Source organism: Hemitrygon akajei, chromosome 18 (genome assembly GCF_048418815.1).
Source record: "Hemitrygon akajei chromosome 18, sHemAka1.3, whole genome shotgun sequence".
NCBI classification, from domain to species: domain Eukaryota; kingdom Metazoa; phylum Chordata; class Chondrichthyes; order Myliobatiformes; family Dasyatidae; genus Hemitrygon; species Hemitrygon akajei.
The window spans coordinates 8,840,184-8,866,509 of record NC_133141.1 but is presented as its reverse complement, the minus strand read 5'-3'; the positions used below and the strand labels follow the sequence as shown (position 1 = coordinate 8,866,509).

Below are 26,326 nucleotides of genomic sequence, written 5' to 3'. Positions count from 1 at the left end.
ACACTTTGTTCTTTGCTTACCATGCAGTGCAGTATCTATGGCTACGTTACTTCAATGGCAAACATTTGCTTCCCTCAGCCACTTCCCCTTTCTTCTGCTTCCACTGTCCCGTGGGTAAGTGTCATTTTTCCCATCAGTGTTATTAATTCTAATCCTTGGATTTCAGTGCCATCTACTGATAACAATTAAAAACAAAATTCAGCAAATAGCAAGATCAATTCCTCCTCAAAGTTGTTCCATTTTTGGCAATGACCCTTCATTGGAGTTTAGATTTTAAATTTTATACTGAGAAGACCTTTAATCTTAATCATCTGATTGTCACAGAAAGTCACAAATCCACTTTTACATCTGAAATGCTGTCCATCAATTCAATCTGCAACTTCATCAGGTAATAGAGAAAAACAAAATCCAAGTTTACTGTGTTACAAGAACAAATGGTAACAAGTCTCTACTAAAAGCAATTATTCTAGAGCTCTGCTGTATCATAAAGATAGGCAGAATGTAAGTTGGGTGCTGGGCAGCTCCAACTATAAAAGATTACAGGACAACAGGGAGAAAGGTTTTTCTCAATTGGATGAAGATGAAAATAAGGCACAGCAACACTGAAATTCACAACATAAGAGTCCCACTACAGTAACTGCTGTGCTAAGCAGGCTACCAACCTAAAATAATGGGAGTTTGTATCAAAGGGAAAATCAAACTGGCAAAGCTCACCTTGGGGACAAATTCATGGAATGCATTCAACAGTTTCATAGCAACAACATTAATCTCATTGTGAAGGATTCCCCTGGAAATATAATTACATGATGATAGAGTCTCACATTCAGTTTGAGTGTCAAATTTCAAGCCCAAAATGGGAGTTTTTAAAACTCAAAGGACAATCAGCTAATATAGATTGGAAAATTAGTTTATATTACAGTGGATAAACAACTATTTAAATAAACATGTCATATAGCTCAAAACTATATTTCCTCTGGAAAAATAGATTCCATAAAAAATTGTCCATTCATTTCTAATTTAATAACATAAGACACAGGAGTAAACCATCCAGCCCTTTAAACATGTACTGTCATTCACCAAAACCATAACAGGTTTTGTACCTCAATGCCATTTTCCAGAACTATCAACTATATCCCTTAATTTCTCCAATTTCAAATAAATGTGAATAAAATCAATTACTGAGCCGCCACTGACACTTTGTGGTAGAGAATTCAAAAGATTTCTTCTCATCGTTCCTGAATAGAATGTCCCTTATTCTGAGGCTACAACCCTTGGTTCTGCAAACCTCAGCCAGGAAAAGCAACCTTCTTTCATCCAGCTTGCTAAACCTATGTAAGAATTGTCAGTTTCAGTGAAAAGAGGCACTGAGGCCCCTTTGAACATCAATGCTACCTAATCTCTCTCCATTAACAAGTACTCTGCCTTTCAGTGTTGTGTACCAAAGTGGTTAATTTCCCTTTTATTCCCCAAATCACATTGCATTTTCCAGGGTTTTGCCTAACCACCCATTTGGTCTCGATTCTCCCTGTATATCATCTTCTCTACCCACTATCCTACTTTGTATTGGATCATGACCTAACTTGAAAATATGATACATGGTTCCCTCAGCCAAATGGCTGATATAGATTATAAAAAGATGGAGCCAAAGCAAAACCTGCAGTATCTCACTAGTTACAGCCAACCAACTTGACAACCATTTATTCTTACTCTCCACTTTTTGTCCAACAACCAATTCTCAATTCAAGTCAGTATCTTGCCCTCCAATTCCATGTGCTCTAACTTATTGACCATGCTCCAATGATCTTATCAAAAGCCTGAAGATTCAAATATGCATGCACTCGTTTCTCCTTCCAGAGATACTTTTATTGATCCCAAAGAAAATTACAGTGTCACAGTAGCATTACAAGTGCACAGATACACAATATACAAATTTTAGAAATATGAAAGAATAAATATAAGTTACCTCAAACAGTCTAACAGGAGGGGATCATCATTTCCCTGGCTATAGGTTGACTCATTATAGAGCATAATAGCTGAGGGTAATAATTAGTGCAATTTGGAGCAGCACAGTTGTCTTATCTATTCTACCAGCTACATCCTCAACGTCATCAATGTCTGCTTCAGTTAAGAAGTGATGCATGTCTTGATTTTTGGGCGGAAAACAATATAGATAATGGCTTTGATTGAGAGAAGAATATAATCTAGATTTAGTTTACAAAACTTGAGACTACAGATGTTGCATTATAAAGCACTTTAGATTTCATTCAGTTCTTACCCTACTTATTATATGGCGTCAATTTAAAAAGATTTCTCCTAAAATGTGCAAGTTAAAAGTAGCAAAATATCTGGAGGACGATAATGCACCTTAAGTATTGATAATAAAACATTACAATAATAAAAGGTTTTGAAAAGAAAATCCAGAAAAAGGTCACGGGAAGGATGAATGAAAACATCTGATGTTATTTTCTGAAATATTTAGAGATTAACAAGATTTACTGTAATAAAAACTCCATACATTTTATTTGTTCCTCCATCTCCATTGTAAATATGCTGACAACAATACTTTGATTCTGATTTGTATTTCTTTCTCCTGAACCATGGCTACCCATTCAACTGTAGCTGACAAGTCCCTGCTTCCCACAACAAAGTATGAGTAAAGTTCTTCATCTCTTTCCATCCATCCAACCAATCTCCACATTCAATGGAACATCATTTATAATTTCTGTCGCGTTCGATGGAGTTACATTACCAGACACATCTTTGCTTCCCTTTCCTCCTAGCATTCTAAGGGGTCTGGTTCTCTTCACAACTCCGGTTTGTTCCTCCATCTCCACCTACTATTCCCTTTCTCATAGCACTTTTGCATGTAACCAATGAGATCTAACACCTATCCCTTTATCTATTCCCTTCTTACCATTCAAGGACCCCAATCAATCCTTCAGGTGAAACAATGATTCACTTAGAACCATGGAACCTTAGAACATTACAGCACAGAAAAAGTCCTTTTGGCCCTTCTTGGCTGTGCCGAACCATGTTTATGCCTAGTCCCACTGACCTGCACCTGGACCATATCCCTCCATACACCTCTCATCCATGAACCTGTCCAAGTTTTTCTTAAACGTTAAAAGTGAGCCCGCATTTACCACTTCATCTGGCAGCTCATTCCACACTCCCACCACTCTCTGTCTGAAGAAGCCTCCCCTAATGTTCCCTTTAAACTTTTCCCCCTCCACCCATGTCCTCTGTTTTTTTTCTCCCTTAACCTCAGTGGAAAAAGCCTGCTTGCATTCACTCTATCTATACCCATCATAATTTTATATACCTCTATCAAATCTCCCCTCATTCTTCTATGCTCCAGGGAATAAAGTCCTAACCTATTCAACCTTTCTCTGTAACTCAGTTTCTCAAGTCCCGGCAACATCCTTGTACACCTTTTCTGCACTCTTTCAACCTTATTAATATCCTTCTTGTAATTTGGCGACCAAAACTGCACACAATACTCCAAATTCGGCCTCACCAATGCCTTATACAACCTCACTGTAGCATTCCAACTCTTATACTCAATACTTTGATTTATAAAGGCCAATGTACCAAAAGCTCTCTTTACTACCCTATCTACCTGTGACACCACTTTTAGGGAATTTTATATCTGAATTCCCAGATCCCTCTGTTCTACTGCACTCCTCAGTGCCCTACCATTTACCTTGTATGCTCTACCTTGGTTTTTCCTTCCAAAGTGCAATACCTCACACTCATCTGTATTAAACTCCATCTGCTATTTTTCAGCCCATTTTTCCAGCTGGTCCAAATCCCTCTACAAGCTTTGAAAACCTTCCTCACTGTCCACTACACTTCCAATCTTTGTATCATCAGCAAATTTGCTGATCCAATTTACCACATTATCATCCAGATCATTGATATAGATGACAAATAACAATGGACCCAGGACTGATCCCTGTGGCACACCACTAGTCACAGGCCTCCACTCAGAGAAGCAATCCTCCACTAACACTCTCTGACTTTTCCCATTGAGCCAATGTCTAATCCAATCTTCTACCTCACCATGTACCTAGCGACTGAATCTTCCTAACTAACCTCCCATGCGGGACTTTGTCAAAGGCTTTACTGAAGTCCACGTAGACAACATCCACTGCCTTCCCTTCATCCACTTTCCTGGTAACCTCCTCGAAAAACTCTAATAGTTTTGTTAGTGGAGGATTACAAATACCTGGGGATACGAATGGACAATAAACTGGACTGGTCAAAGAACACTGAGGCTGTCTACAAGAAGGGTCAGAGCCGTCTCTATTTTCTGAGGAGACTGAGGTCCTTTAACATCTGCCGGACGATGCTGACGATGTTCTACGAGGCTGTGGTGGCCAGTGCTATCATGTTTGCTGTTGTGTGCTGGGGCAGCAGGCTGAGGGTAGCAGACACCAACAGAATCAACAAACTCATTCGTAAGGCCAGTGATGTTGTGGGGGTGGAACTGGACTCTCTGACGGTGGTGTCTGAAAAGAGGATGCTGTCCAAGTTGCATGCCATCTTGGACAATGACTCCCATCCACTCCGTAATGTACTGGTTAGGCACAGGAGTACATTCAGCCAGAGACGCATTCCACCGAGATGCAACACTGAGCGTCATAGGAAGTCATTCCTACCTGTGGCCATCAAACTTTACAACTCTTCCCTCGGAGTGTCAGACACCCTGAGCCAATAGGCTGGTCCTGGACTTATTTCCACTTGGCATGATTAACTTATTTTTATTTAATTATTTATGGTTTTATATTGCTATATTTCTTCACTATTCTTGGTTGGTGCAGCTGCAACGAAACCTAATTTCCCTTGGGATCAATAAAGTATGTCTGTCTGTTAAACATGACCTATCACGCACAAAGCCGTGTTGACTCTCCCTAATAAGTCCCTGTCTATCTAAATACTTGTAGATCCTATCTCTTAGTATTCCTTCCAATAATTTACCTACTACCGACGTCAAATTTACTGGCATATAATTTCCCGGATTAATTTTAGAGCCTTTTTTAAATAACGGAACAACATGAGCTATCCTCCAATCCTCCGGCACCTCACCCATAGATACCAACATTTTAAATACATCTGCCAGGACCCCTGCAATTTCAAAACTAGTCTCCTTCAAGGTCCGAGGGAATACCTTGTCAGGTCCTGGGGATTTATCTACTCTGATTTGCCTCAAGATAGCAAGCACCTCCTCCTCTTCAATCTGTATAGGTTCCATGATCTCACTACTTGTTTGCCTTATTTCCATTGACTCCATGCCAGTTTCCTTAGTAAATACAGACACAAAAAACCCATTTAAGATCTTTTGGTTTTCTTTTGGTTCCATACATAACCGACCACTCTGATCTCAAGAGGACCAATTTTATCCCTTGCTATCCTTTTGCTCTTAATATATCTGTAGAAGCTCTTTGGATTATCCTTCACTTTGACTGCCAAAGCTATCTCATGTCTTCTTTTAGCCCTCCTGATTTTTTTCTTAAGTTTTTTTTGCACTTTTTATACTCCTCAAGTAACTTATTTGCTCCCTGTTCCATAGCTGTCTACTTGAATAGCTTACACTCCAATGGACTCCTCTACAGGAGAAAAAGTAAATGCAGACTGTGCCATGCTTTTTTTTCGCTGCTGCCATCAGATAAAAGGTATAAATGCCTCAAGACTTGCACCACTAGGTTCAAGAACAGTTACTACCCTTTAACCATCAGGCTCTTGACACTCATTCTGTTCCTGGTGTTCCCACAACCAATGATCTCTCTTTAAGGACTCTTTACACAGTCTGTTATTCACTGATCCCATTTACAGCTATTTTTCTATAGATTTCCTAAGTACGTCCACAGAAAAAGAATCTCAGGGTTGTATGTGATGACATATATGTACTCTGAGATTTTACTTTGGACTGCAATGCAAAGCACCCTAATACTGTTATAACAAGGCCCAACTTGAGGAATATCAGAATCAGGTTTAATATCACCGACATATGTCGTGAAATTTGTTAACTTTGCAGCAGCAGTACAATAAACAAAAAATGAATTACAGTAAATATATATGCATATTGAACAGCTAAGTTAAGTAGTGCAAAAAAACAAATTTTAAGTATTGAGGTGGTGTTCATGGATTTAATGTCCATTTAGGAATCGGATGGCAGAGGGGAAGAAGCTGTTCCTGAATCACTGAGTGTGTGCCTTCAGGCTTCTATATCTCCTACCTGATGGAAACAGTGATGGTAACCTCACCTTCTGTCTACGTACGTTGTCAAATTTAATATCAACTCCAAAAAGATGTAATTTCTGGAAACTCAGTTTCTGCGTTTCAATCACAATTGGCTAGTTCTGCTTTGACAAACTTCTATAGATGAGCAGTGGAGAGTATATTGACTGATTGCTTCATGGCCTGGTATGGAAACACCAATACGCTTGAACTGAAAAGCCTACAAAAGTAGTGGATACAGACGTCCACTGAACACATTTATGAGAGGGGCTGTCACAGGAAAGCAAGATCCATCATCAAAGACACCCACCATTCAAGCCATACTCTCTTATCACTACTGCAATCAGGAAGGTGGTACATGAGCCTCAAGTCCCATAGGCCAAGTCCAGGAACAATTATTACCTCTCAATCTTGCTCTCGAACTAAAGGGAGTTCCCTCAGTGTTCACTCATCTCAACACTGAACAGATTCTGCAACCTATGGACTCAATTTTAAGGACTCCACAACTCAAGTTCTTGATATTTATTGCTTGCTTATTTATTTATCCTTTTTTTTGTATTTGCAGTTTGTTGTCTTTTGCACACTGGTTGTTTCTCCATCTTTGTTGTGTGCAAATTTTTACTGATGTTTATTATGTTTCTTTGTATTTACTGTGAATGTCTACAAGAAAATAAATCTCAGGGTAGCATATGGTGACATATATGTACTTTGATAATAAATTTACTCTGAACTTCCACTTACATACAATCTTCAATCAAACACAAAATGGTAAGTATTTTATAGGTACATGATCCCATATTTGATTGTGAAAAGATATTGAATTGAATTGACTTTATTTCTTACATCCTTCACATACATGAGTAAAAATCTTTACGTTACATCTCCATGTAATGTGCAATGTGCAATCATAGTAATTTATAATAAATAGAACCGTCAATGTAACATAGAAGTGCACTCAAATCAGTGTGAGTTCATCAGTCTGATGGCCTGGTGGAAGAAGCTGTCCCCGGAGCCTGTTAACCCAGGCATTTATGCTGCGGTACTGTTTCCCGGATGGCAGCAGCTGGAACAGATTGTGGTTGGGGTGACTTGGGTCCCCAATGATCCTACAGGCCCTTTTTACACACCTGTCCTTGTAAATGTCCTGAATCATGGGAAGTTCACAACTACAGATACACTGGGCTGTCCGCACCACTCTCTGCAGAGTCCTGCAATTAAGGGAGGTACAGTTCCCATAGCAGGTAGTGATACAGCCAGTCAGGATGCTCTCAATTGTGCCCCTGTAGAAAGTTCTTGAGATTTGGGGGCCCATACCAAACTTCCTCAACCGTCTCAGGTGAAAGAGGCACTATTGATGTGGATACCGAGGAACTTAAAGCTGTTTAGCCTCTCAACCCCAGGTCCATTGATGTCAATAGGGGTTAGCCAGTCTCCATTGCTCCTGTAATCCACAACCAGGTCCTTTGTTTTTGCGACATTGAGGGAGAGGTTGTTTTCTTGACACCACTGTGTCAGAGAGATTACTTCTTCCCTGCAGGCCACCTTGTTATTCTTTGAGATTAGTGTCTCTGGCAAACTTAATTAGCATATTAGAGCTGTGGGTGGCAACACAGTCATGGGTAAATGGTAGGGCATTGAGGAATGCAGTGGAACAGAGAGATCTAGGAATAACAGTGCATAGTTCCCTGAAGGTGGAGTCTCATGTAGATAGGGTGGTGAAGAAGGCTTTTGTAACGCTGGCCTTTATAAATCAGAGCATTGAGTACAGAAGTTGGGATGTAATGTTAAAATTGTACAAGGCATTGGTAAGGCCAAATTTGGAATATTGTGTACAGTTCTGGTCACCGAATTATAGGAAAGATATCAATAAATTAGAGAGAGTGCAGAGACGATTTACTAGGATGTTACCTGGGTTTCAGCACTTAAGTTACAGAGAAAGGTTGAACAAGTTAGGTCTCTATTCATTGGAGGGTAGAAGGTTGAGGGGGGATTTGATCGAGGTATTTAAAATGTTGAGAGGGATAGATAGAGTTGACGTGAATAGGCTGTTTCCATTGAGAGTAGGGGAGATTCAAACGAGAGGACATGATTTGAGAGTTAGGGGGCAAAAGTTTAAGGGAAACACGAGGGGGTATTTCTTTACTCAGAGAGTGATAGCTGTGTGGAATGAGCTTCCTGTAGAAGTAGTAGAGGCCAGTTCAGTTGTGTCATTTAAGGTAAAATTGGATAGGTATATGGATAGGAAAGGAGTGGAGGGTTATGGGCTGAGTGCGGGTAGGTGGGACTAGGTGAGATTAAGAGTTCGGCACGGACTAGGAGGGCCGGAATGGCCTGTTTCCGTGCTGTGATTGTTATATGGTTATATGGTTATATACAGGGAGTAAAGGAGGGGACTCAGTACACAGCCCTGAGGGGCTCTTGTAATGAGAGTCAGAGGAGTGGAGGTGAGAGAGCCCACTCTTACTACCTGCTGGTGATCTGACAGGAAGTCCCATATCCAGCTGCACAAGGCAGGGTGAAGGCTGAGGTCTTGAGCTTCTTGTCGAGCCTGGATGGAACTATGGTGTTGAATGCTGAACTGTAGTCCAAGAACAGCATTCTCACATAAGTATCCTCCTTCTTCAAATGTGTAAGGACGGTATGTAGAGCAGTGGCTATTGCGTCATCTGTCGATCAGTTGTGTCGGTAGGTGAATTGTAGGGGGTTCAGTTTGGGTGGTAGCAAGCTGCAGATGTAATCCTTGACTAGCCTCTCAAAGCATTTGCTTATTATTGAGGTGAGTGTGACAGGACGCCAGTCATTCAGGCATGTTACCTTGGTCTTTTTCGGTACAGGGACAATGGTGGATAATTTGAAGCAGGAAGGCACTCTACACTGGGAGAGGGAGAGATTAAAAATATCAGTAAACACATCTGCCAGTTGTGCTGCGCACATCCTGAGTACTCGCCCTGGGATGCCGTCTGGTCCTACAGCCTTGTGACTGTCCACTCGTTGGAAACACCTGCGTACCTCAGCCTCAGAGATGACCAGGTTGCAGGTTGTAGCAGTGGTTTTCCTTGGAAGCTCAGAGTTAGCAGCATCGAGCCAAGCATAAAAGCAATTGAGCTCATCTGGGAGAGAGGCCACAACGTAGGCGGCACCTCAACGTTTGGCATCAAAGTCTGCGATGGTATGCAACTCTCCCACAAGTCACATATGCTATTCGTTGTGAATCTTGACTCAATCTTGTCCCTGTATTGTTGTTTCGCAACCTTGATAGCTTTGCGCAGATCATAGCTAATTTTCTTGAGCTCCAGCTGATTGCCGGTGATGTAAGCTTTATGTCACACTGTAAGTGCTGCTCATGTGTATTGTCAGAATCAGAATCAGAATCAGACTTTAATCGCCAAGTACCTATGCACATACAAGGAATTTACTTCCGGCAGATGTTGTCCCTCTGCTCATAACAATAATAATGATAAATATAAATGAAAATATAGATTATACATACAGGTAGTGCAATCCAAGTAATAGTTAGCCGACAGTTAACCGGCAGTTAACTGTTCAGCAAAGTGACCGCAGTGTTTTCTATATTCCTATATTTCTAAAAATATATATAGTATGTGACTTTATAAATCAAATAACTGTTAAGTTTCAGAGTAGGGTAATAAGCTGGAGAGAATACAGGGAGTATCTTTAACAGGGTGGAGGCCAAAAGCAATAGAATGACACAGACATTGGAAATGCAGGCCAAGAGAAGACAGCAAAGGTTTGTCAACCTCAGTTGACATCTCTGAAGATGTAAACAGCAGGAAATGAATGAAAACACTAGGAGAGGATATTAAAAAATGCAAGAACTGCAAAATACAAAGTATTAAGTATTGCAGATGCTAGAAATAAAAGAAAGGAGAACAGTATGAACATTTAGCAAACAGAACAGCAAATGCAGAGATAAACACAGACTTGGCATTACAGACTGATAATTCTTCATTTGACCCGGTCATTTCAATGATCTTTTCTCCTCTTCGCAGATGCTCAGTAACCCTTTTTATCCAATGGCTACTAAATAAAAATCCCTCTTTCAACACCGAGACTTTGTTTTACTTTTTTTACAGTCCTAATCAAAAAGCTACATTCCTCTGCAAATGAATCCTCAATTTTCTCACCAAAAGACCACAACCTGTGCGGACTGGGAATAATATCTCCACCCCGCTGACCATCAACACTGGGGTACCTCAGGGGTGTGTGCTTAGCCCACTGCTCTACCCTCTCTATACCCATGACTGTGTGCTCAAATACCATCTATAATTTTGCTGATGATACAACCATTGTTGGCAGTATCTCAGATGATGACCAGAAGGCGTACAGGAGTGAGATGTACCAGCTAGTTGAGTGGTGTCACAACAACAACCTTGCATTCAATGTCAGTAAGACCAAACAGCTCAATGCAGACTTCAAAGAGTAAGATGAGGGAACACACACCAGTCCTTATCAAGCCATCAGAAGTGGCGGGAATGAGCAACTTCAAATTCCTGGATGTCAATATCTCTGAGGATCTAACCAGCTCCCAACATATTGATCAGCTATAAAAAACGCAAGACAGCGGCTATATTTTACCATGAGTTAGAGGAGATTTTGTTTGTCACCTAAAACTCATGGAGAGCATTCTAGCATACCAGCATACCATCTGGTATGGGGGTGGGGGAGGGGCTTCTGCACAGGATCGAAGTAAGCTGCAGAGAATTGTAAAATTAGTCAACCCCAACACAGATACTAGCTTCCACAGTATCCAAGATATCTCCAAGGAGCAATGTCTCAGAAAAGCAGCTTCCATCATTAAGGACCCCCACCACCCAGGACATGCCCTCTTCTCATTGTTACCATCAGGAAGGAGGTACAGAAACCTGAAGCCACACACTCAGCAATTCAGGGACAGCTTCTTCCCCTCTGCCATCCAATTTCTAAATGGAAATTGAATCCATGAATACTACCTCACTACATTTTTTTTAAATTTCTGTTTTTGCCCTACTTATCTTAATTTAACTGTTTAATATACAAATATATACTTGCTATAATTCAGCTTTTTTCTCTATATTATCATGTATTGCATTGTACTGCTGCTGCAAAGTTAAATTTCACAACGTATGTCAATAATTTTGATTCTGATGAAAGCCTCACTCATCCAAACTCAAAAATGTACACTTTGCTGCACAGATGTCACAGGTTAGTCAGAGGTGTTGTGAGTTTAACAGCAAGCCAAGGGCAACCAGCATGCCAGTTTATCTTTATGCAGTTTTGAACTAAATTATCTTACTGCACCAGGACTTTAAGTTTCTGAGCATCAACATCTCAGAGGATCTATCCTGAGCCCAACACTTTAATACAATCACAAAGAAGGCATGCCAGTAATTGCACTTTGTTAGGAATTTGAGGAGATTTGATATGTTGCCAAAGAGTCTTAAATTTCTACAGATGTATAGTGGAGAGCCTAGTATGGAGACATCAATGCATTGGACAGCAAGGGGCTCCATCATGAGCACAACCTTCCCTACCATTGAAAACATCTTAAAGAGGTGGAGCCTCAAGAAACTGGCATCCGTCGTTAAGGATCCTCACCATCAGGAGACATGCCTCTTCTCATTGCTACCATCAGGAGCTTGAAGCCCCACACTCAATGATTCAGCAACATCTTCCCTGCGGTCATCAGATTTCTGAACGGTCGATAGACACTACTTATCTTATAATTTATAGCAATTTTATGTCTTTACACCATACTGCTGCTGCAAAACAAATTTCACGTCAAGTAAACCTTGTTCTAATTTCTCTATTAGGAGCCAGTATGGACGAATGGCCTCCTTCTATGCCATAATGATGTTATTAAATCCTCAAAGACCTCTTTTAATCTTTGATGCTTTGAAGAGATTATGCACTTTAAGACTGTAAGAGATTTATAGAAAATAGGAAAGAGCAAGGTTAAGCAAATTTATAAGAAAGCTTAAAATTGAACCAGAACCAATATTGATTAGCAAACACATGTACAATAGGTTTCTGAATTAAAACATGGGCAGAGTTTTGAATATCCTCGTTAACTGAGTGGAACAAGGGCCCATAGAAAAAAAATTGAAGTCCAATACAATACAAACTGCAACCCAAACAATGCAGTACTAGGACTCCATCAGTTCCTGCTATGGGCAATTAAACCATCTCTTCACCGACCTAATCATTCGCCCATCCTAATAAAGTAGAACTCATTCTAATACATTGTCTAGCAGAAGTATAAATTGTAATTTCATTAATTATGAAAGTTTACCTTCATTACTACTCTCCATATACATCTTTGTTGTCAGAATTCAGTTATTTTTAATTCTGCCTTGAACATGCAGGAAAAAAATCGTAATATCTGAGAGCCCAATTTCAATGTCAGTGCTCAAAATTGTATGCTTTTCTGTCCAGTGCCAAAAAATCTCCACATCAGATGCACAGCAAAACTCATATCCCAGGTGCGTTAACAACAGCTTGCCTGGTCAGATTAGCTGCCATTAAAAAGCCTTCAGCAGCTTTCCAATGATCAGTTGGTAAACTGGACAATGCAATAGCAGTTGTAACTTAATCCTGGTAAGTGCAAAACAGTGTATTTTTGGAGATAGAACAAGGATAGAACATACATCATATAAAATAACACCCGAGGAAATATTGAGAGCAGACGGACCTTGGTGTGCACATCCTTAGACATTCCCCACCCCCCACACCAACAAAGTTAAGGTAGAAAAGGCCTTCATTAACTGGAGCATAAAATAGAGATGTATGTAGGTCATGATACCTTATACAACTTCGGTAAGACCACAGCTAGAATATTGTGGGATCTGATAGGGGTGTATAAAATTATGATAGACATAGGGTAAATAGTAGGAAACATTTGTCCATAATAGAAAAATCTAAAACCACACCTTTAAGCTGAAGAATGAGAGGGCTGGTGGGAACCTTGGAAAAAAGGATTTTACCCAAAGATTGGGTACAATCTAGAATTCAATGAGAAGTAGAGGCAGCTGCTGTCACAAAATTTATGTGGATGAGCACTTGAATCACCAAAGCATAGAAGGCTACACACCAAATGCTAGTAGCTAGTAAATGGGATTGGTATAGATGGGTATTTGACAGCTGGCATGAGCATGGTGATTGAAGGGTTTGTTGCTGTGACATACGACGGTGAATCTCAAACAAGAATTTGTATCATCCGCTTCTCTTGATCTCCATGCTATATGCCCTTTGCTCTCTGTCACCACTCTCCCTTCTCTAAAAGTTTAAATATGCCTTTTTAAATTTTCCCACTTCTTAAAAGTCACAAGCCTGAAATACTGAAGTCATCTCTTCACAGATCTGATGACTATTTCTAGCATCCATTTGAATTCTCCTTTCAAAATAATACTTTGTTATTCAGTGGCAGTGCAGAACAAAACTGCATGGTCTAGATATCATTCTTCCACACCAACACTGTTCTAATTTAATATAATGTTCAAATATGTAGATGAAAATAGATCCCCGTTTACAACCTATACAATTTATTTTTTCCCCTCATACCTACCATGCAGTTTTAGGATTTGATTGAAAAAATAACAGATTAATTAATATTTCTTTTACTTGTTTACACTTATTTTTAGCTTGGTATAACTGTGCATTTTTGTGCTGAGAAGCAGGACCTCCCGGGTAGTAATTTCTGAATTGCTACCCGTGCCATACGCCAGTGTGGGTAGACACAGGATGATTTGGCAGATAAATGCATGGCTGAGAAGCTGGTGCAGGGGGCAGGGCTTCAGGTTCTTGGATCAGTGGGATCTATCTCTCCTGGGGGAGGTATGACCTGTTCAAAAGTGACAGGTTGCACCTGAACCCAAGGAGGACAAATATTCTTGCAGGTAGGTTTGTTAGAGCTGTTGAGGAGGGTTTAAACTAACTTGGCAGGGTGGTGGGAACTGGCAAGAAGGGATTCAAGAAAGGACGGATGGTAAAAAAGTAGATAGCGTGCAGTCAGATTGTCAGGAAGGGCAGGCAGGTGATGGGACTTAGTTGTAGCCAACAGGCTGAGTATCAAATCATTAGGGATGCAGAGTCAGAAAGACAGCAAATACAGTACTCAAGGTGTTGTATCTAAATGCACAGAGTATAAGAAATAAGGTGGATGATCTTGTTGCAATATTACAGATTGCCTGGTATGATGGTGTGGCCATCACTGAATCGTGGCTGAAGGATGGTTGTAGTTGGGAGCTGAATGTCCAAGGTTACACATTGTATCAGAGGGATAGGAAGGTAGGCAGAGGAGGTGGTGTGGCTCTACTGGTAAAGAATGGCATCAAATCAGTAGAAAGATGTGACATAGGATCAGAAGATGTTGAATCCTTGTGGGCTGTGTTAAGAAACTGCAAGGGTAAAAGGGCGTTGATGGCAGTTATATACAGGCCTCCCAACAGTGGCTGGGAAGTGGACCACAGGTTACAACAGGAAATAGAAAAGGCAAGTTAAAGGGGCAATGTTATGGTAGTCATGGGAGATTTTAACATGCAGGTCGATTGGGAAAATCAGGTTGGTAATGGATCTCAAGAGAGTGAGCTCGTTGAATGCCTAAGAGATCGCTTTTTAGAGCAGTTTGTCGTTGAGCCTACTAGGGATTGGGTGTTAAGTAATGAACCGGAGGCAATTAGGGAGCTTAAGGTAAAATAACCCTTAGGAGCCAGTGATCACAATATGATTGTGTTGAACTTGAAATTTGATAGGGAGAAAGTAAAGTCTGATGTAGCAGTATTTCAGTGAAGTAAAGGAAATTACAGTGGTATGAGAGAGGAAACACGAGGAAATCTGCAGATGCTGGAAATTCAAACCACACAGACAAAATGCTGGTGGAATACAGCAGGCCACACAGTGTTACCAAGTTAACAAGTTACCAAGCTGCTTACCAAGTTAAGAGCCCATGCTATTACAGGGAAGTTACTAGCATGGTTAGAGCATTGGCTGATTGGTAGGAGGCAGTGAGAGGGAATAAAAGGATCCTTTTCTGATAGGCCACCAGTGACTTGTGGTGTTCCGTAGGGGTTGGGGTTGGTGTTGGGACCAGTTCTTTTTATGTTGTATATAAATGATTTAGAAGATGGGATAGATGGCTTTGTTGCCAAGTTTTCAGATGATACGAAGGTGGAGGGGCAGGTAGCGTTGAGGAAACAGGTAGGATGCAGAAGGACTTAGACAGTTTAGTAGAATGGGCAAGAAAGTAACAAATGAAATACAATGTTGGAAAATGCCTGGTGATGCACTTTGGTAGTAGAAATGAATGTGTGGACTATTTTCGAAATGGGGAGAAAATCCAGGAATGTGGGATGCAGAGGGACTTGGGAGTCCTTGTGCAGAACACCCTGAAGGTTAACTTGCAGGTTGAGTCAGTGGTGAGGAAGGCAAATGCCATGTTAGCATTCATTTCAAGAGGTCTAGAATACAAGAGCAGGGATGTGATGCTGAGGCTTTATAAGGCACTAGTGAGACCTCACCTTGAGTACTGTGAACAGTTTTGGGCCCCTCATCTTGGAAAAGATGTGCTGGCATTGGAGAGCGTCTAGAGGAGATTCACAAGGATGATTCCAGGAATGAAAGGGTTATCATACGAGGAACGTTTAATGGCTCTGGGTTGTACTCACTGGAATTCAGAAGAATGAGGGGCGATCTCATTGAAACCTTTCGAATGTTGAAAAGCCTAGACAGAGTAGATGTGGAAAGGATGTGTCCAACGGTGGGAGGATCTAGGACAAGAGGGCACAGCCTCAGGATAGAGGGGTGCCCTTTCAAAACAGGGATGCGGAGACATGTTTTTTAGCCAAGGGTGGTGAATTTGTGGAATTTGTTGTCACATTCAGCTGTGGAGGCCAGGTCATTGGGCGTATTTAAGGCAGAGATTGATAGGTTTTTGATTGGACACGGCATCAAAGGTTATGGGGAGAAGACCAGGAACTGGGGTTGAGGAGGAGATAGAAAAAAGGATCAGCCATGATTGAATTGTGGAGCAGACTCGATGGGCTAGATGGCCTAATTCTGCTCCTATGTCTTATGGTCTTATTTTAATTTAAAAAATAATTTCCTGGTAAATTCAGATCAACAGCAGAGTACCCTGTGGAACTGTAGAAATGAAAGCAGGCAGTGGACTGAAAAGCACAGCACAGCTGCTGTTCAAAGTCCTTGGAAGGTCTGGATGTGAAACATTGTCAGTAAAGTACAGGATGTCCTCAGTTTGGTGTAATAATGTCTTCAAAACTCATTGCATATCCACTTAAAAATTTACTTTCAATGGCCATTTTATTAGGTACACCCAGACACTTGCTTGTTAATACAAATATCTTAACAGTCAATCATGGGCAGCAACACAGTGAATAACAGTTTGCAGACACGGTCAAGAGGTTCAGTTGTTGTTCAGACCAAACATCAGAATGGGGAAGAAATGTGATTGAAGTGATTTTGACCCCAGAATGATTGCTGGGCCAGACAGGTGGTTAGAGTATCTCAAAAACTGCTGACCTCCTGGAATTTTCTTGCACAACAGTCCCTAGAGTTTACAGAGAATGGTGTGAAAAACAAAAAAAAATCACCCAGTTCTGTGTGAAAACGCCTTGTTAATGTGAGAGGTCAGAGGAGAATGGCCAGACTCGTTCAAGCTGACAGGAAGGTGACAGTAACTAAGATGACCACACGTTACAACAGTGGTGTGCAGAAGAGCATCTCTGAATGCACAACACATCGAACCTTGAAGTGAATGGGCTACAGCAGCAGAAGACCATCAAAATAAAGTGGCCACTTTATTTAGTACAGGAGGTACCTAATGACCAGGAGGAGCATTTGAGGGCCAAAGAGAGGCTCAACACATACAGTACAAGTATATTTCTCCAAAATAGGCAAGTATATAGAGCTTACATAATTAATCTGCAAAAAAATATCCACTTGTTCTTTATTTTTGGCAGATTTTTTTCCTTTATGCTTAGAAAATAAACTTCAAGATATAAAAAATAAAAATAAAAACTGCTGAACACTATTTGCTTGTTAAGATAATTACCAAAACTAAACATATTAATGTAACCATGGCAAACGTTACTGAAAATTATTCTTACTGTGATAAGTGTATCAGGAATCAAAATCAAGCAGAAATACGCCATCAATCTTTACAAGTGATCAGCAGGTGGCATCTGCTGCTACTACGAAAGCCTCTTATGTGGTCTTCAATCAAATTACAGTTTGGTCCCAAAGGATTAATCCACGTCTTTGTCATTTGTTTCACCCTGCAGAGAGAAAGATAAGGAATTATGTGTCAATTACAATCCGGAGCTACAATTTATTCTACAGGTGTTAAATTGTTCTCTTAAAATACTCATATTAAATTACTCATTGAAGCCAAGAACACTGACCACTGATTAACTCCAACTGCTTTGAGGATTCAATTACAGTACTCAGGTTGGACAGCTGACTACATCAGGAAAGCTAGTCACTCGCATAATAACTTTTAGCTGTTACAAGATCTTTCCCACCACAATGAAAAAGTTAAAAATAAATATTGATGCAGATCAAAGACTTCTAACCAGAAGGTTTCACATCAGACCATCTTTCTACATGTATGCATGGTATAGAACCTTCCTTGTCGCTCTCTAAGGGAAGCACACCTGGAGATTCAAATGCAGGTGCTCAAGGAACCATTGTTTGGTGAGGGAGAGGAAGAAGCAAGCGAATTGGGGAAGCTCAGCCAGACCAGAAATGGGACAAGGAGAAAGGAAGAGAAAGAAAAGTCTATAATAAAAACAATATTGACAAGAGTAGAAAGAAACAATGGAACTACAAGCAGAGGAGTTCTGAAAAATAAATAGGTGAGGCGAGTGCAGGGTATTGAGGAAAAAACAAAAAAAAGGGACATTTCATATCCATTAATGGGTAGGAGAAAGAATGGATTCAGGTCATGCAGGCATGTTACTCCTCTCACTTCACTCTCATTGGGTATACAATGACATTGCCATGCATCCACTGGACCACACAATGATACCAATCATCCCAATACTACCACTCTCATAATCAGATGCAACAATGTCACAGTTAATCTATCAGCAATGAAGACAGAGCATCTCACTAAACTATATAAACACTCTGGATATGCAAAATTAATCCTCAAAAGAAAAATGAAAGGACTGCAGCAACCTGAAGGACTGGCAGAGGCTGAGGTCAAGGGAAGACAATAGAAGTTTATAAAAAATGAGAGGCATGGAAAGGGTAAACAGTCAGAATCTTTCTCCCAGGGTAGAAATGTCAAGTTCTAGAGGACATGCATTTAAGGTGAGAAGGGAAAGTTTAAAGTAGATGTGCAGGGCATTTTTTAAACACACAGTGGCAGGTGCCTAGAACAGGTATTGGTGAAAGCAGATACAATAATAGTAATTTTGAGACTGTTAGATAGACACGAGAATATGCAGAGAATAAAGGGAAATAAATCTACAGGCAGAAGAGTTTTAGTTTAATTCAGCAGATGCTACGTTGAAGTGCTGTACTATTCTATGTTCTATGTATACATAATTTTCTGCAGAGTCTATTCAGTGGATCATATTTTAAGGCAATCCAGTTGCTGGTTTCCTCTGGCATGGAAAACTTACAAAACTGAGAAAGAAGGTAGTCAGTATGATTATGCTCCAAGTATAATGCTAGGTTTACAACTACTGGTTTAAATTAGCATACTTCAGACTGACCATTTGGTGAATCCAAAAATATGGGGAAAAAAACACCTTTGCTACTCCAGAGAGAATAAGCTAGCACCTCATGGAGTTCACACCACACCTTGATACCTGGGCCTTCAAAATTTACCATCCACCGCCTCTGACAAATACAGAATTATGCAAACACCAAATAGTTTAAATGGTAGCAATCTTTCAAGATATCACAAAGCACTTCAAATGAAGCTGATCATAATCTCATGCTCAAATCAGTTCTGTCATCTGCATCCTTCAAGAGGGCTGCAGTTAAAGGAAAGGGTGTCTGAGCAATTTGGCACCTCCAGAAGGGCAGATTCTGTCATGCCATGTTGTTACTGGTGCAAAATATCAGACACATTCATTCAAAGAAACTATTACTAACAGAGCAGTATTATTATTGTGCACACCCCAGAGTAACTTAAATGAGGGGAAGCTGGTGGGAAATTAAGGGACAATCTCTCCCTTCAGAGATGACACAATCAGGAGTTCTTAGCTAAGTTCAAAATGTAGATCCCCAAGTTTTAAATGTTAAATGACTGTAGTACTGTGCAATATTTTCAATTTATTCATTAATTACATTCTCACTATTATTCAGTCAGAAATGAGAAAGCTTGCTGTTGAGTACACAATGTTCTCATCCATTAACTACTGCAGATAATGAGGCAATTCACACAAAACCGCAACATGATTTTGTCAACATTTCAGCCTTGAGATTTGTAACACATTCAAAAGCACAGGGCAAGTGCCAGATAATGATCAGCTCCAATGGAAGGTCTAAGTACCTTCCTTTGACACGCAACCACAAATATTCCGTCAACCTTCTCAGGTCAAACACATACATACCATGGCTGCAAGAGCAGATCAGAGCCTTGCAAGAAGTGGCTTGCCAACTTCTCAGACTTTCCAATCATTACATAGCACAACTAAGTGTGGTGGAATACTCTTCAACTTGCCAAATGAATTCTACTCCAACAAAACTAAACTCAGTTTGAGTAAAAGCAGTCCACTGGCCATCCACCAGCTTATGCATTTTTTTTCCCAGTACTACCACACCACAGCTACAGAGTACACTGTTTACAGCTACTGATCAAGGGTTCTTCATAGCACTTTCCAATCTCATGACTTCTTCTATGGTGAACGACAAAACGGGCTCATACATAAGAACACCATTACACTGCATCCCAATTTGGAAATGATTTGTCAACAATTTATCAACACTGGTTCAAAATTCTGGAACACTTGCTTTATGGATGTGTTGGACTAAAGGGCCCATTTCTGTGCTCAAAGACCAAAATGGCCTCCTTTGCTTCTATTTCTTATGTTCTAGGCCCAAGTTGGCAACATAAGCCCGGGTAAGCATTCCTGATCATCATATAGCATACAGCTTAAAATTTGTTACATGCTTTATGATATTTCAACTGGCCTGAAGATATTCAATCTTGCTCCCTGTTGACAAAACAACAAAATTGAAGTCCTGTATAAAATAATTCAAGACACTTGAGCTTTTTTTAAGATACAAGAAATCCCAGCTGTTGGGAACCCTAGTACTAGAAGTGGCAGAAGGTCAGTAACTCTACCCATTTCTTCAACTCATTGAGTTCATTTAAATGTATGAAGTAATTGTATTTAAATATTTAAAATTAAGATTAAGTTTATAGTCAATGTTTAACTAGTTTTATTTTCTAATGCTAGAACATTATTCAATGTTTCTGCACATCAAAGGCAAATTATTTTGACAGTTTTGACAGCTGGTAAGCCTATGGAAATGATATAGTCAGCTGCCAAGGTATTTGTGGGCACATCTCTTGCATTTTTAATGGCAAGGCTATGTGCTCACAAGGCCATGCCAATCAAAATTTACTTCAGAAACCAAGTTGTCACTGAAGCCAAGTGCAGACAGAAGAGTAACAATGACAGGCTGCTCACCACTCACAGGCATTCCAGACTGCATCATTCCATGTACAAATGTCATGTAGGAGTTTTTTTACCCAGTCCCCAACCCATTCAATTCCAACATAAAAAAAATTTAAAAAGTGCTGGAAACACTCACCAGGCAGCATCTGTCAAAAGAGAAAATGAATTAACATTTATGATGAGGGCTGTGGGGAGAAGCCAGTGTTAGGGTAAAAGGAAGACATCTTGAAAGTTTCATCATGAAAACAGGTGCAGCTGAGACAAAACCCTAGAAGAGTGGAAAGGAATCCTTACAGGAGGGGGGGGGGGGTGGAATGAAGCATAATTAAGATAGCACGGAGGTTTATGGACATGAAATGGTATTTTACATCTAATCAGAGATGGAAGCAGAAATCCAGAAAAGGAAGGCAAGAATCAGTGATGGAACATGCAGAAATGAGAATGAGGTGGAAAATGACAACAAAAATAACTGCAGTTTTAAATTCTGGACAATATTAAGAGTTGAGGCATTAGATCTGGAGATAGTATTGTGCAGAATGTACTTCAGAAGTGAAGTAAAGGAGTGAGAGACCTTGTGACCTTCCTTTATACTGCAAACTACTTGAAGTTGACCAGATAAGGGAGTTTTCTCTTGATTTGAGCAGTCTGTAAAACAACAAGGACAGTCTTGATTTATGTTGCCATGACATCTCAGGTTCACAAAGAAACTACAGAAGTACAGAACGTCCTATATGATAGATTACTGAAAATCTACAAACAGGTTAATTGGTATGGAAAAACCAGTGCCCAGGAAGAGAGAAGACTACAGAAAGTGGATGCAGCCCAGTCTATTCACAAACAAGAGAAAATCTGCAGATGCTGGAAATCCAAGCAACACACACAAAATGCTGGAGGAACTCAGCAGGTCAGGCAGCATCTAGGAAAAGAGTACAGTCAATGTTTTGGGTTCTTAGATACTGCCTGGCCTGCTAAGTTCCTCCAGCATTTTGTGTGCGTTGCAGCCCAGTCCATCACAAACAAAGCGCTCTACACCACTGAGTGCATTTACATGGAGCACTGCTACAAGAAAATAGCATCCACCATCAAAGACCACCATCCAAACCATGACCTCTTCTTTTGCTACCATTTGGCAGAAGGTACAGGAGCTTTAGGTCCCACATCAGCCGGTTCAGGAACAGTTACACCCTAAAAACATCAGGTTCCTGAAATGACATGATAACTGAATGAATTCTATGACCTACAGACTCACTTTAAAGGAATCTTTACAACTCATGTTCTCAGTATTATCTTTATTTCCAGTTTGTCTTCTTTTGCACAATAGCTATTTGCCAGTCTTTGTCTGCTTATGTATAGTTTTTCATAAATTCTACTGTATTTCCTTTCTTCTTGTAAATGTCTACAAGAAAATTAATCTCAAGGTAGCATACGGTAGTGTACACTGTAAGCATTTTGATAAAAAGTTTACATTGAACTTGATTATACAAACATAAAAACAAGCATAAAGGAAGTTAAACTAAAAACAATTTAAGTAGCAATTTGGACCATAGTCCAACATTTGAGCAGGACTGAAGGGCTGATATACATATTCCACAAAGAAACTCGTGGAACTTGGACCCATGCATGTTCCCACAGTTAAAGTCTGACTTAGAGAAAATTGCTGATTTGATTTCAACAGATGAAATACTAGAAAAATGATGAAATGCCAAAGGAAAATGACAGAAAGTACGGTAGACCATTCTTTTTCACAGTTTCACCTGAGAGTCCTTTCACTTCTTTTCTTTTGCCAGAACAACATCCAGGTACAGTCAAGTTATATACAGAATAGCTTTTTATCAAAGGATATTGTGAACAGCCAAAGGAAGACAAGAACTTTAAAAGGGTATCAACAACACTAATAAGCACAGACCTAATAATAACCTAACTAGTAGAGTGATTACAAAGGTGAAGTCATTTAGCAGTTGGGAAGCCTTATATTAATGCCCTATCCTTTCCATTATCCGTGAGTGGCAAAGCTAATGCTTTGTTCCACTGTCGCTTATCCAATCATAACCACAGAATATCATGGAACAGCTTCACTTCTTGTTGCTGGAGTCTCTATGGCTCCATCCTTGCTCGTCCAATTTCTCACTTACTTTCTGACCTTTCCTCCAAGAGAACCACAACCTTGTCATAGGGTTTGGAGGCTTGCGTACCTCAGTGACCCAGAGAGCTATGTTGGCTGGAGTCAAGGCATTATGCTTTTTATGTAGGGTCACCCATGTTCAAAGTTCAAAGTGTAGAGGCCAGATTAAGAGTGGTCCACTACTCCTCCAGGATTGGTGGTTCAGCTCAGGGCTAGCAACTGATTGGTCAAACAAAATCATTATGGAAACAGCAATGGAGAATCCTTCTACATCTGTGTGCTACAGTACGGACAGACAGATATGGAGGACCTTCATTGTTGCCCTAAACACCAGTGGTATAATGGGCAGTAAGTAAGCAAGTTCCTGTCCTTTGATGACATAATCCAAAACATGAGATTAGGTCATTCATGTATGTTGATTGCAATTTACCCATTGCTGAAATCTGCCATGGATTGACTGTAAAATGGAAATTTTCTAAAACTACTCCAAATAAACGGTAAAAAGAAAGATATCTGCAGTTCAACCATAAATTCTGCTCTATTAGTACTGCTTATGTTTTCCCTGGGTCACCTGGCTACTGTCACATGCTGTTTACATACAACCAGACAAACCATAGCTGTCACTGAACCTTAGCAAAAACATACTTAGGTAGCTTTAAATCAACATTGACTGAAAAAAAGAGACAAAAATACATATTGAATTGGACAATCAAATCAGGGGCGCATAAAGCAGGACCTTTTAATCAGGACAGCGACCAAGATGTTAAAGGCAGAGCTTTACAGCAGTTTCTCCGAGTTGAGGAGCGACCAATCAGCAAGAAGGATTCATTAGGAAGGGTCAAGTACAAGCAGAGCAGACATTATTGTGAGTGTGCCAGTCTTTAGAGTGGCTTTGGCTCATCAGGCTTGGGTGAGGTTAAGTATCTTGTAAGTTATTCTTTCTATTCTTATTTGTTCATTCTTCATCTGTTAGGGCACAGTAGTTCAGTGAGAATGGCTCCAGGGGCAGTGATTTGGTACTCTGTGTGGGATGTGGGAAGTCTGGGAGATCATGTACACTCAGTGGCCATTTTATTAGGTACAGGAGATAACTAATAAAGTGGCTACAGAGTGTAAGTAATTATGACTGAAAATATGAATATGGAGGAGCAACATCTCACATTCCTTCTGGATAGCCTCCAACCTGAAGGCATGAATATTGATTTTCCCCTACTTCTGGTAAATTTTTTCCCTCCTCTTCCCTCTACTTCAATTCCCCATTCTAGCTCCCCTTTTACCTCTTTCTCTTCTCCTCACCTTCCTATCAGCTCCCCTGGTGCCTCTCCCCTTTTCCCATGGTCCACTTTCCTCTATCAGTTTCCTTCTTTTTCAGCCCTTTATCTTTTTTACCTATCAACTCCCAGCTTCTCACTTCGTCTGTCTATCCCCCCCAGCCCTAACTTTGCCCTCACCTATCTTCACCTATCACTTTCTAGTTTATACTCCTTCCCCTCCCCACACCTTCTTATTCTGGCGTCTTCCCCCTTCCTTTTCAGTCCTAAAGAAGGGCCTCAGCCTGAAACGCCAGCGGTTTATTCATTTCCATAAATGCTGCCTAACCTGCTGAGCTGCTACAAAATTTTGTGTGTGTTGCTCAAGATTGCCAGCATCTGCAGAACCTCTTGTGTTTATGACTCAATGATAAGACTCAATCTAAGGGATGACACGCAATGCTTTTTCCTCCATTGTGTCCCAGATTATTCCCAGATGAAAGAGAAATGATGATGCATTTCATTGGCCCCTTTCCTTTCCTTCTTTGCACACATATGGCGATATAGGATCCTTTGAGTCATAACATGCATGACAAAGACATCTACTGTATATTCCTCACTGAGTGCTATTGAATTCAGGTCATTCAGAAATTCCATTGGTGACCTAAACATCTGTGTGTCTATGTAAACTATTAGAAATACTAACTTTTCAAGAAAAAATTATTTTTCCAACAATGCTAATAAATAAATTTATGAAACATGGATCTTTATGGTGAAAAATAAGGTGGCAATCTCTTCACAATAACATGTCTCTCCATAGCACTTAACATTTTAGGTGAACAGGCATCTGGCAAAGTAAGGTGCTGGTATTTCAAAAAATCTCCTTGGCCCAAATGTGCCAGCTTCCAATTTTCAATACTAGGGTCACAACAACTTAGAGTGCACACTAGGGTACGTTGATTATACTACTAAGTTATTGCTCAAAGAATAGAAATGAAGAATCAAAAGTCCTTTGCCAAAATCTAACATTTGTTTTTCCTTCTCGATATCAAGGCAGCAATCAGAGGACCAAGTGATAAATGTGAATGGGGAAAGGAGAAGTTAGTCCATGAGAAACTATGAACTCTAGAAGAAAAGGGGCTGCAGTTATATAGACAAATTCAAAAATTGTGTTACATGAGCGTGGCAGTGGATGAACCCAAGTGCAGAACACAGGCGCGGAGACAGAGTCAGGAGGCATTATTGACATAGCGAGCGTGGAATCGTTATCCAGGAGAGTCTTTACCCGGAGTCCTGGGTTGGGAGAGAATCCAGGAGCGATGCCAGACTTAGAACTAACAGTCCTAAGAACCATGAAACGAGGTTACTCACATCGGAGCCGACCAACAAACTGGCAGCTCCTTGTTGTGATCACCGGGTCTTTATCCTGCATTTTCTGATGGAAAGCAGGTATGTGTAGTTAGTGGAACCTGGGAATGATTGGAAACTAAATGAGGGCATTGAGGCCCAATTCCTGAGGTAAATAGCAAGGTGGGGGATTGCCAGAAGAGACCATGACAAATTGTGGAGAAGATTACAGAAGGTAACAAAAGGTAGTGATTTTTGAATTGTTTCCATAAGACCAAAAGACCATGAGATTTAGGAGCAGAAGTAGGCCATTTGGCCCATCAAGTCTGCTCTGCCATTCAATCATGGGCTGATCCACTTCAGCCAGTCATCCCCACTCCCCTGCTTTCACCCCATACCCTTTGATGCCCTGGTTAATCAAAAACCTATCTATCTCTGCCTTAAATACACCCAATGACTTAGCCTCCACAGCCGCTCGTGGCAACAATTTCCAGTGTCACCTGCGGCATGGTGGATTAGCAAAACAAGAAAAAAAACCAGAATAATAGAAGAACTCAGGTGGTCAGTCAGTATCAATGGAGGCAGAAGGTGCAAGTCAATGCTTTGAGTCAAGACCCCATAACAAGACTGAAGGTTGATGGTAATCAATTAGATAGAATGGCAAAGAGGGCTTTATGCATGCTTGTCTTCACTGGTCAGGGGGTTGAGTACAGAAGTTG

General features: G+C 40.4%; 1 protein-coding gene across 6 annotated transcripts in view; it reads right to left on the bottom strand.

Moving 5' to 3' along the window:
* Window positions 1-26,326, bottom strand: part of LOC140741057 (protein TANC2-like) — a 712,173-nt gene that overhangs the window by 591,699 nt on the left and 94,148 nt on the right. For all 6 annotated transcript variants that reach the window (XM_073070734.1, XM_073070733.1, XM_073070735.1 and 3 more), the window contains one exon: window positions 17,358-17,525. The gene's annotated coding sequence lies outside the window, so the exon portion shown is untranslated. The remainder of the gene's footprint in view (window positions 1-17,357; window positions 17,526-26,326) is intronic.